This window comes from Octopus sinensis, linkage group LG16 (assembly GCF_006345805.1).
Source record: "Octopus sinensis linkage group LG16, ASM634580v1, whole genome shotgun sequence".
NCBI classification, from domain to species: domain Eukaryota; kingdom Metazoa; phylum Mollusca; class Cephalopoda; order Octopoda; family Octopodidae; genus Octopus; species Octopus sinensis.
The window spans coordinates 21,935,605-21,944,999 of NC_043012.1; the positions used below are offsets into that span (position 1 = coordinate 21,935,605).

Sequence of the window (9,395 nt, forward strand, 5' to 3'; positions counted from 1 at the left end):
TTTCAAAGGGCCGGCCTTGTCACTCTCTGTGTCACGCTGAATATCCCCGAGAACTACGTTAAGGGTACGCGTGTCTGTGGAGTGCTCAGCCACTTACACGTTAATTTCACGAGCAGGCTGTTCCGTTGATTCGGATCAACCGGAACCCTCGTCGTCGTAACCGACGGAGTGCTTCCACATTATTGTGAGAAAGGTGTTTATAATCAAGAGAATATGTCCAACAAGATGGAAAGTGACATGATCCAAGAAATCGAATAATGCAAACCGAAAATGCGGGGGAGAAAAGGTTGCATAAGAGTCTGGTGACAGAGTGAAATGGGATGATGACAGGCAGTGGAGAAGGGCAAGGTGAGAGTGTACTGGGCACAAGTGGTCGTGTGTGGTGGTAAAAGAAGGGAATGGGTTCAGTTTCATCAGCCACCTTGGCCCAATCTATCCCTTTCCTCACTACAGCCTCCACCACTGGCATGGTGGAAGACACTTGCCCAAGGTGCCACGCAGTGGGACTGAACCCGGAACCATGTTGTTGGTAAGCAAGCTACTTAACTTTGAAGTCGAGTGACGGTGATGACGGTAGGGAATGGAAAGTAGACAGGTCCCGTGTTGAATGACTTGAGTGATAGGAGGCAAGTTGTAAAGACATGAGTGACAGGGAAGTGAATGATAATGAGGCGGGAGGGTTCCAAAGAATGACAAGGGGAGCAATGGTAGTAGACATAGCAGTGCAGATATTTTCAGTCGACATCACTAACATTATTTTTGTGACTTCCATTTCACCGTGCTTTCTGTGCCGAGGAGAGGTGGTGATGGATCTTATGAGCTGAGCTTTCTTCCAGTCAACATGATTTTGTCATCTCCATGAAATGCAACGTCTTGAAATCAGTTTTCACTATTTTGTCTCATGTTTTTCTTGGTCTTCTTGCACAGGTATCATTCACTTTAAATGTCTGCCACTTCTTTAAAAGCTGTCATCTTCCATATGCACCGTGTGTCTATACCTTCGCAGCCTTCTCTTTTGCACCCGCTTGGTTCTTATAGTTTTCTCTCACTTCTCTAATACTCTATCAGTATGCCAGCGTAACATACCCCGCAAAATATGCTTACTTCAGTCCTTTCTAATCTCTACACACCCTCAACATTCAAGGCCCATATCTCACTACCTATTTCTTTACTACCCACAAGGGGCTAAACACAGAGAAGACAAACAAGGACAGACAAATGGATTAAGTCGATTACATCGACCCCAGTGAGTAACTGGTATTTATTTAATCGACCCCGAAAGGATGAAAGGCAAAGTCGACCTCTGCGGAATTTGAACTCAAAATGTAGCGGCAGACGAAATACCTATTTCTTTACTACCCACAAGGGGCTAAACACAGAGAGGACAAACAAGGACAGACAAACGGATTAAGTCGATTATATCGACCCCAGTGAGTAACTGGTACTTATTTAATCGACCCCGAAAGGAGGAAAGGCAAAGTCGACCTCTGCGGAATTTGAACTCAAAATGTAGCGGCAGACGAAATACCTATTTCTTTACTACCCACAAGGGGCTAAACACACAGAAGACAAACGGATTAAGTCGATTACATCGATCCCAGTGCGTAACTGGTACTTATTTAATCGACCCCGAATGGATGAAAGGCAAAGTCGACCTCGGTGGAATTTGAACTCAGAACGTAAAGACAGACGAAATACCTATTTCTTTACTACCTACAAGCGGCTAAACAAAGAGAGGACAAACAAGGACAGACAAACGGATTAAGTCGATTATATCGACCCCGGTGCGTAACTGGTACTTATTTAATCGACCCCGAAAGGATGAATGGCAAACTCGATCTCGGCGGAATTTGAACTCAAAACGTAAAGACAGACGAAATACCTATTTCTTTACTACCCACAAGGGGCTAAACACAGAGAGGACAAACAAGGACAGACAAACGGATTAAGTCGATTATATCGACCCCGGTGCGTAACTGGTACTTATTTAATCGACCCCGAAAGGATGAAAGGCAAAGTCGACCGCGGCGGAATTTGAACTCAGAACGTAACGGCAGACGAAATACGGCTACGCATTTCGCCCGGCGTGCTATAACGTTTCTGCCAGCTCGCCGCCTTATCTCACTACCATACTGAATTGCACTTTGCGCTTACATGCATCATATAATCTATTAGAGAGAAGCCTTTTCATTGCCAGCAGAGGTAATACGTGCCCTGGACTATTTCCAACCCATTCTTACTCTAGCTATTTTGTTCTCCGAAAACCTTACAATAATGTAGTCAGCTAGGTAACAGAATTTACCATTTAGGTCTATGGAGACTTATGGTCATTCAATTGTATCTATTTCCCATGAGCTGTTATGCCTTATTGTATCTAATGATCTCCCACGTGTGAAGTGTACCTTCCTCTGTTAGCTTGCCTTGAATCTCACTGCATCTAGTGTGTTCATAATTTACACAGTGCGCTGGACAGAATTCTTACCTTCTTTCCTGCACACTGAAAATGGCCGCTTCCCTGATGTTAGTAGGATCTTATTCTCTCAACTAAGTAAACTTTGAGGCCTCACAGTATCAGGTTGTGTTTCCACATCTGGAATGTCCTTTCTAAATCCTCTGCTTATTCCAGGGTAGGAACTCTCTCAACAGGCCGTCAGCCTCCAACTTTTGGTAGCAGTATTCTTGCTCATACAGTGAAAAGAAAGAGGCATGAGAATGCTATTATGATAGGCTGTTGAATGAGGATAATGTATAGGCGAGAGGGTTTACCCCAAATAGACGCAACAGAGGGACCACCAATTCAAATTGGCAGTAGTATGATAGATTTGGAGATTAAGGATATGAAGGCAGGGAAAATATCTGGTTCATCAGGAATCACTGCTGGAAGGTCACGTACACGTTTAAATCAAGTAGACCCAGAGGACGTCACGCCTAATGACTGGCATGGCAGTATCATCATCAACTTCTACACAGACAAAAGTAACACTGGAGAAGGAAACGATGGATGTATTAAAACTGTTGGACCAGGTAATGAAGGTTGCAGAAAAGAGTTACGGTACCTATTTCTTTATTACCCACAAGGGGCTAAACACAGAGGGGACAAACAAGGACAGACATAGGTATTAAGTCGATTACATCGACCCCAGTGCGTAACTGGTACTTAATTTATCGACCCCGAAAGGATGAAAGGCAAAGTCCACCTCGGCGGAATTTGAACTCACAACGTAACGACAGACGAAATACAGCTACGCATTTCGCCCGGCGTGCTAACGATACGGTACCACTGATCAGAAGTGTCAGCATAAACGTCATCCGGTTTAGTTTTATGCCAGAAAGAAGTTTTACTAATGACATCTTCCTAGTGAGACAACTCTAGAAGTATCTAGTCAGGAATAAGCTCCTATATCTAGTTTTTGCCGTCCTAAAGAAAACTGTTGATCGGGTTCTCCTCTTTGAGATCTAGTGGTTACTGAGGAAGCTTGGAGTAGGTGAATGGCTTGTGAGAACCGTACAAGCGGTACAAAGAGGTGAGCATTAGTAAGTGTTAGTCACAAGTATAGTGATGAATTTAGCGTGAAGGTTGTAGTACACCAGGGCTCAATCCTTTGGCCCTGTTCTTTTCATTACAGTCGTCCAATCATTCATCATTGTTCGACCGTGGTCGAGACAATGGAATTTACCATGCTACGCCAGACTTCACGGTCCATCATGGCATTACGGAGGTCCTGTTGCTGGATGCCTGTATCCCTGGAGATTACATCAGGGTAGGAGAGTGTGCGCCCTCTGGTATTGCGAGTAAATGGCTTCCAGAGGAGAAGAGTAGAAATTACTTCTTTTTCAGCTCTACAACAATGTCCAGCAAACTGGGCTCTCCTACCTTTCACAAGAGATGACACAGGTGGTAGTTTCCCATATATTTGCATTTTGGTTGGATGGCGCTTCCACGAGAGGTTTTGAGCTCTCATAAGGAGGCGAGTGTAGGTTCCATCCAACCGCCTCTCAAGCTTCTTTGATAACGTCCAGGTTTCTGAGCCATATAGTAGAATTGGTTCGACTGTGGCTTTGAAGATTTCAAGTTTGAAGTCTCTATTTAGATTTGATGACCAGATCTTATGCATGTCAATAAAGAATAAAGGATTCCGTAGATTGTAAATGTAGAGTGATAATTCTTTTCCCTCTGTGTGTGTGTGTGTAACTGGGTCATCCCATAAATAATGCGGTTTTTAATACTTCTTTTATTTATAAAAATTGTGGTAAGACACTGACCCCAGGACTTATTCTTTGTAAGGCTAGTAATTATTGTATCAGTCTCTTTTACCGAACTGCTAAGTTATGGGGCACGTAAACACACTTGCATCGATTGTCATGCGATGGTAGTGATGGGGGGGGGGCAAACACACGTACACACAGAGTTATGGCTTATTGTTGTTGACTCCTATTTTTTTCAATTGTGAAGGAAAACCTGAAGAAGTTAGATATGAACAAAAGTGATTGGGAAAATGATGCCCAAGATTGAAACAAGTGGAGCGGTGCTGTTGGGACTAGTTGCCAAGCCTGGGAGGAACAGATGATTCAGCACCCTGAAAAGGGCCAGTCGCAAAGGAACAATTGGAACTGTAATCAGCAGTGAACATTGGATATGCATTATATGTGAGCGTGTTCTGTTGTCAAAAGCAGGATATGTGAATCATACGAAGTTACGTAATTTCGTGTTGAAGGACGATGCCGGTAGCAGCGACTGCAACAACGAAAAGTGGCCGAGCAAGGAGTAGCGGAGAGGGGACAAACAAGGAACGTGTGCGACCATTCAAAGGACAGTGTTTCCGGAGTCAGGGCCCGCACGTCACCCAAGCCTGAGTTCATTTGCTACCGGTGTCGAGAAACAGGACATATAGCCAGCGAATGTCTGTGAGGAAAGGGTCTAAGGGAGACTACTGCGCTGGTAGTTATCCCTTCGGATCAATAGAGGCGTGTTTATCGTTACCTGTAGTCGACATTATACAAACAAAAAAGGCCTTGCGGCTCTAAGACGAGACGGATACATGGGCAACAGACGGAAAATATCCTGTTAGACAGGAAACGTAATGAGACAAGATAAAAAGAAAACTCGGTGAAAAAACAAACCGTGTTAAAAGTAGAACAGATGAGAGAAACGTCGTCAGACGTAAAAAGGAAATGGAGAAGAGAGGTGAGAATAGCCACGGGTCACGTGGGAGGAGAGAGAGGAAAAGTGATAGAGGGCGGAGTGACAGAAAACAACGGAGAGGAAAGAGGGCGAAGAGAGAGAGAGAGAGAGAGAGAGAGAGAGAGATCGTATAAAGTAGGAGTAGGAGCACTCCGTCGGTTGCGACGATGAGGGTCCCAGCTGATACGATCAACGGAGCAGCTTGCTCGTGATATTAACGTGCAAGTGGCTGAGCACTCCACAGACACGTGTACCCATAACGTAGTTCTCGGGGAGAATCAGCGTGACACAGAGTGTGACAAGGCTGGCCCTTTGAAATACAGGTACAACAGAAACAGGAAGTAAGAGCGAGAGAAAGTTGTGGTGAAAGAGTACAGCAGGGTTCACCACCACCCCCTGCCGGAGCCTCGTGGAGCTTTAGGTGTTTTCACTCAATAAACACTCACAATGCCCGGTCTGGGAATCGAAACCGCGATCCTCCGACCGTGAGTCCGCTGCCCTAACCACTGGGCCATTGCGCCTCCACAGATCGTATAAACAATGTCCGACTGAATGGGCAAAAAATAAGAAGCGTGCGTAGCGTTACATTAAGTAATAAGTTCCAAAATTTGAACAGAAACGCAATAAAGGAACATACGGAGAATTCATATATATATAGTCAAGTAGAAAGAAAAAAATGATTGAATTTATCTAACAACCCTATACAATGTTTCTCGAATCACTAAAAAGTTTTATATACTGGGCTCGCAAAAGGCGGTGAACTTGCAGAATCGTTAGCGAGTCGGACTTAGCGGCATTTTTTCCCCGGTTCTTTACGCTATGACTTCAAATTTCGCTGAGATCTACTCCGTCTTTCAGCCTTTTGGGATGAAATCGACCAGCCGTTACCCACAAAATTTCAGGCCTTGTTCCTATAGCATAATGGATATTATGGACATGGAAATGTGGTCGTACAGTAATTGATAATTTTGGCACAAAGTAAGCTAAAGTAGTCTGACTGGAAATGTTATTCTCCAGTTAGGCACATGATAGGCACAACGTACCTTTTTTTTTTCTTTAAAAACATAGTGTTCTACTGTGTCATCAATAATGCGATCGTCTAGTCATTGATAGAAACAATGTATTTGAAGCAGACAGGCGCTTTATAATGTAATCAGTTAAACGGTCGCCCGGCAAGCAATAGATTATTTAGGAAGGAGACATTCCTCTATGTAATTGCGGTCGTCTGCAGAGCGATTTTAGGTGCATGGTACTTTTTTTTTTCGTTTTTTAATGTAAGAGCATAATAAATTGTACCGAATTGGAAAAACCTAATAATACTATTGATGTCGACAACATTGATAATAATACTGGAAAGAAGGTGGTGGTAGAGGAAAGAAGGAGGAAGACGAAAAGAGCAGAAGAAAACCTTTTCTTGTTTGCTAGACCTGTTAGAAACAGTCAAGGAGGCGCAATGGCCCAGTGGTTAGGGCAGCGGACTCGCGGTCATAGGATCGCGGTTTCGATTCCCAGACCGGGCGTTGTGAGTGTTTATTGAGCGAAAACACCTAAAGCTCCACGAGGCTCCGGCAGGGGATGGTGGTGATCCCTGCTGTACTCTTTCACCACAACTTTCTCTCACTCTTACTTCCTGTTTCTGTTGTACTCTCTGTGTCACGCTGAATATCCCCGAGAACTACGTGTCTGTGGAGTGCTCAGCCACTTACACATTAATTTCACGAGCAGGCCGTTCCGTTGATTCAGATCAACCGGAACCCTAATCGTCGTAACCGACGGAGTGCTTCCACAGAAACAGTCAGCAAATTTCCTCCCAAATACGCCCTATTGTCTTTAAACAGCTCTCATTAAATAATGTAGTCCAGAGTACACTACGTTTGAAAAAAAGGACAGGCATGTTCTTGGTCCTTGGTTTGATCGACCAGGTATGCTGAATAATCCTTTCTACTGAAGGCACGTGGTCCGAAATTTGGTAGGAGGGGACTGATCGATTACATCGATCCCCAATGTTCACAATGTTCAACTGGTACTTATTGTATCGACCCCGTGAAGATGAAAGACAAAGTGGACCTCGGCGGATTTTGAACTCAGAACTTAGCGGCAGACGAAATACCTATTTCTTTACTACCCACAAGGGGCTAAACTCAGAGGGGACAAACAAGGACCGACAAACGGATTAAGTCGATTATATCGACCCCAGTGCGTAACTGGTACTTATTTCATCGACCTCGAAAGGATGAAAGGTAAAGTCGACCTCGGCGGAATTTGAACTCGGAACGTAACGGCAGACGAAATACCACTAAGCATTTTTGCCAGACGTGCTAACGATTCTGCCAGCCCATCGCCTTAGATCTACTAAATAATAACAAATTATCAAATAAGCAGCCTCATCACGAATATAGAACAATTTAAAAATATAGTAATCTAAGGAGAACAACAGAGACGGGCCAGTGATATGAATTTTGTTATATGTCGGGTGGTCATTTTATTTTTCATGCCACGCACTATTTATTCGTTCTTCACGTGTTTACTATTGCTCTTAATTCATGTCCATTGTCTGGAAAAATCTTTCATCACACACCTGTGACCTCTCCAGCAACTCTCCATCCCTTGTGTCTCCTCCTGTTTAATCGATTCTGTCTTTCTATGGTGTGTATTCTTATCTGCGCATGTATCTGTGTGTGTCTGTGCGTGCATGTGTGTGTGTTTGTACGCGTCTCTACGTGTTTTGCTTTTATTTTGTGTGTGTGTGTGTGTGAGTATGTGTGTGTGTGTGTGTGTGTGTGTGTGTGTGTGTGGTGTGTGTGTGTGTGTGTGTGTGTGTATGGGTTTGCCTACTATACAGTTTGTACCCATATGAATTTTGTTTTGGTGTTACTTTCTGTCATCCATACATTTTGTGCTACACGATTAGTCAAAAGCATAATCTAAGGGAAGCAACTCAAGAGTCTCGGTTATGGATTATTTCCCTTAATAATTGTCTTTAATCCTAGAAACGGTGGCGTATGCAGAATTTAACTATGATCCTTTACATTTTGATTTCAGATTCCTTTGGGATCGACTTTGCCATTTTTCTTTTCGGGCTTCACAAAATAAGTTCAAATCTATTATTCATATGGATCTAATCGACAGTTTACCTATCCTACAAAATTTGTTGTCTTAACGTAAAAAAATTATTATTCCACGCGGGTAAAGGTTGGTGGAAATAACGGAACACCGCACGAATTATATTGATCTATTCAGTTATGCCCTTCTATATTTTGAATTCTAATCCAGATATGGAGTTCACTCTGCGTTTTATTCTTTCGTTGTCAAAAAAACAAACAAACAAAAAAAAAACTAATCATTAAGTACCAATGAAATACTGAGATCGATTCGGCCCAACTTTATGAATAAATAAACAAACAAATGAATATATAAATAAAATGTGAGGATGCTGCGTTCCATATTCAAGACGAAATGCGTTTGAGAAACTGGGCTTCCAAACCTGTGGTCTTGCATTTAGATTCTCTGCAGGGCATCTTATGGAGGTGTCTGACCAATGCATTGTGTCTGGATTTAGTAGACGTAAAGTGAAAGAAACCCGTCTTATGTGTGTGTGTGTGTGTGTGTTGTGTGTGTGTGTGGTGTGTGTGTGTGTGTGTGTGTGTGGGTTTGCCTACTATACAGTTTGTACCCATATGAATTTTGTTTTGGTGTTACTTTCTGTCATCCATACATTTTGTGCTACACGATTAGTCAAAAGCATAATCTAAGGGAAGCAACTCAAGAGTCTCGGTTATGGATTATTTCCCTTAATAATTGTCTTTAATCCTAGAAACGGTGGCGTATGCAGAATTTAACTATGATCCTTTACATTTTGATTTCAGATTCCTTGGATCGACTTTGCCATTTTTCTTTTCGGGCTTCACAAAATAAGTTCAAATCTATTATTCATATGGATCTAATCGACAGTTTACCTATCCTACAAAATTTGTTGTCTTAACGTAAAAAATTATTATTCCACGCGCGGTAAAGGTTGGTGGAAATAACGGAACACACCGCACGAATTATATTGATCTATTCAGTTATGCCCTTCTATATTTTGAATTCTAATCCAGATATGGAGTTCACTCTGCGTTTTATTCTTTCGTTGTCAAAAAAACAAACAAACAAAAAAAAACTAATCATTAAGTACCAATGAAATACTGAGATCGATTCGGCCCACTTTATGAAT

The 9,395-nt window shown here is 42.7% G+C and overlaps 1 long non-coding RNA gene across 1 annotated transcript in view; it reads left to right on the forward strand.

The window, feature by feature from the left end:
• Window positions 1–4,260: 4,260 nt before the first annotated feature.
• The window catches only part of LOC118766608, a 19,231-nt gene continuing 14,096 nt past the window's right edge, over window positions 4,261–9,395 (forward strand). Inside the window, exons 1-2 of the long non-coding RNA XR_005002548.1 lie at window positions 4,261–4,370; window positions 5,541–5,545. This is a non-coding gene — a long non-coding RNA (uncharacterized LOC118766608). The remainder of the gene's footprint in view (window positions 4,371–5,540; window positions 5,546–9,395) is intronic.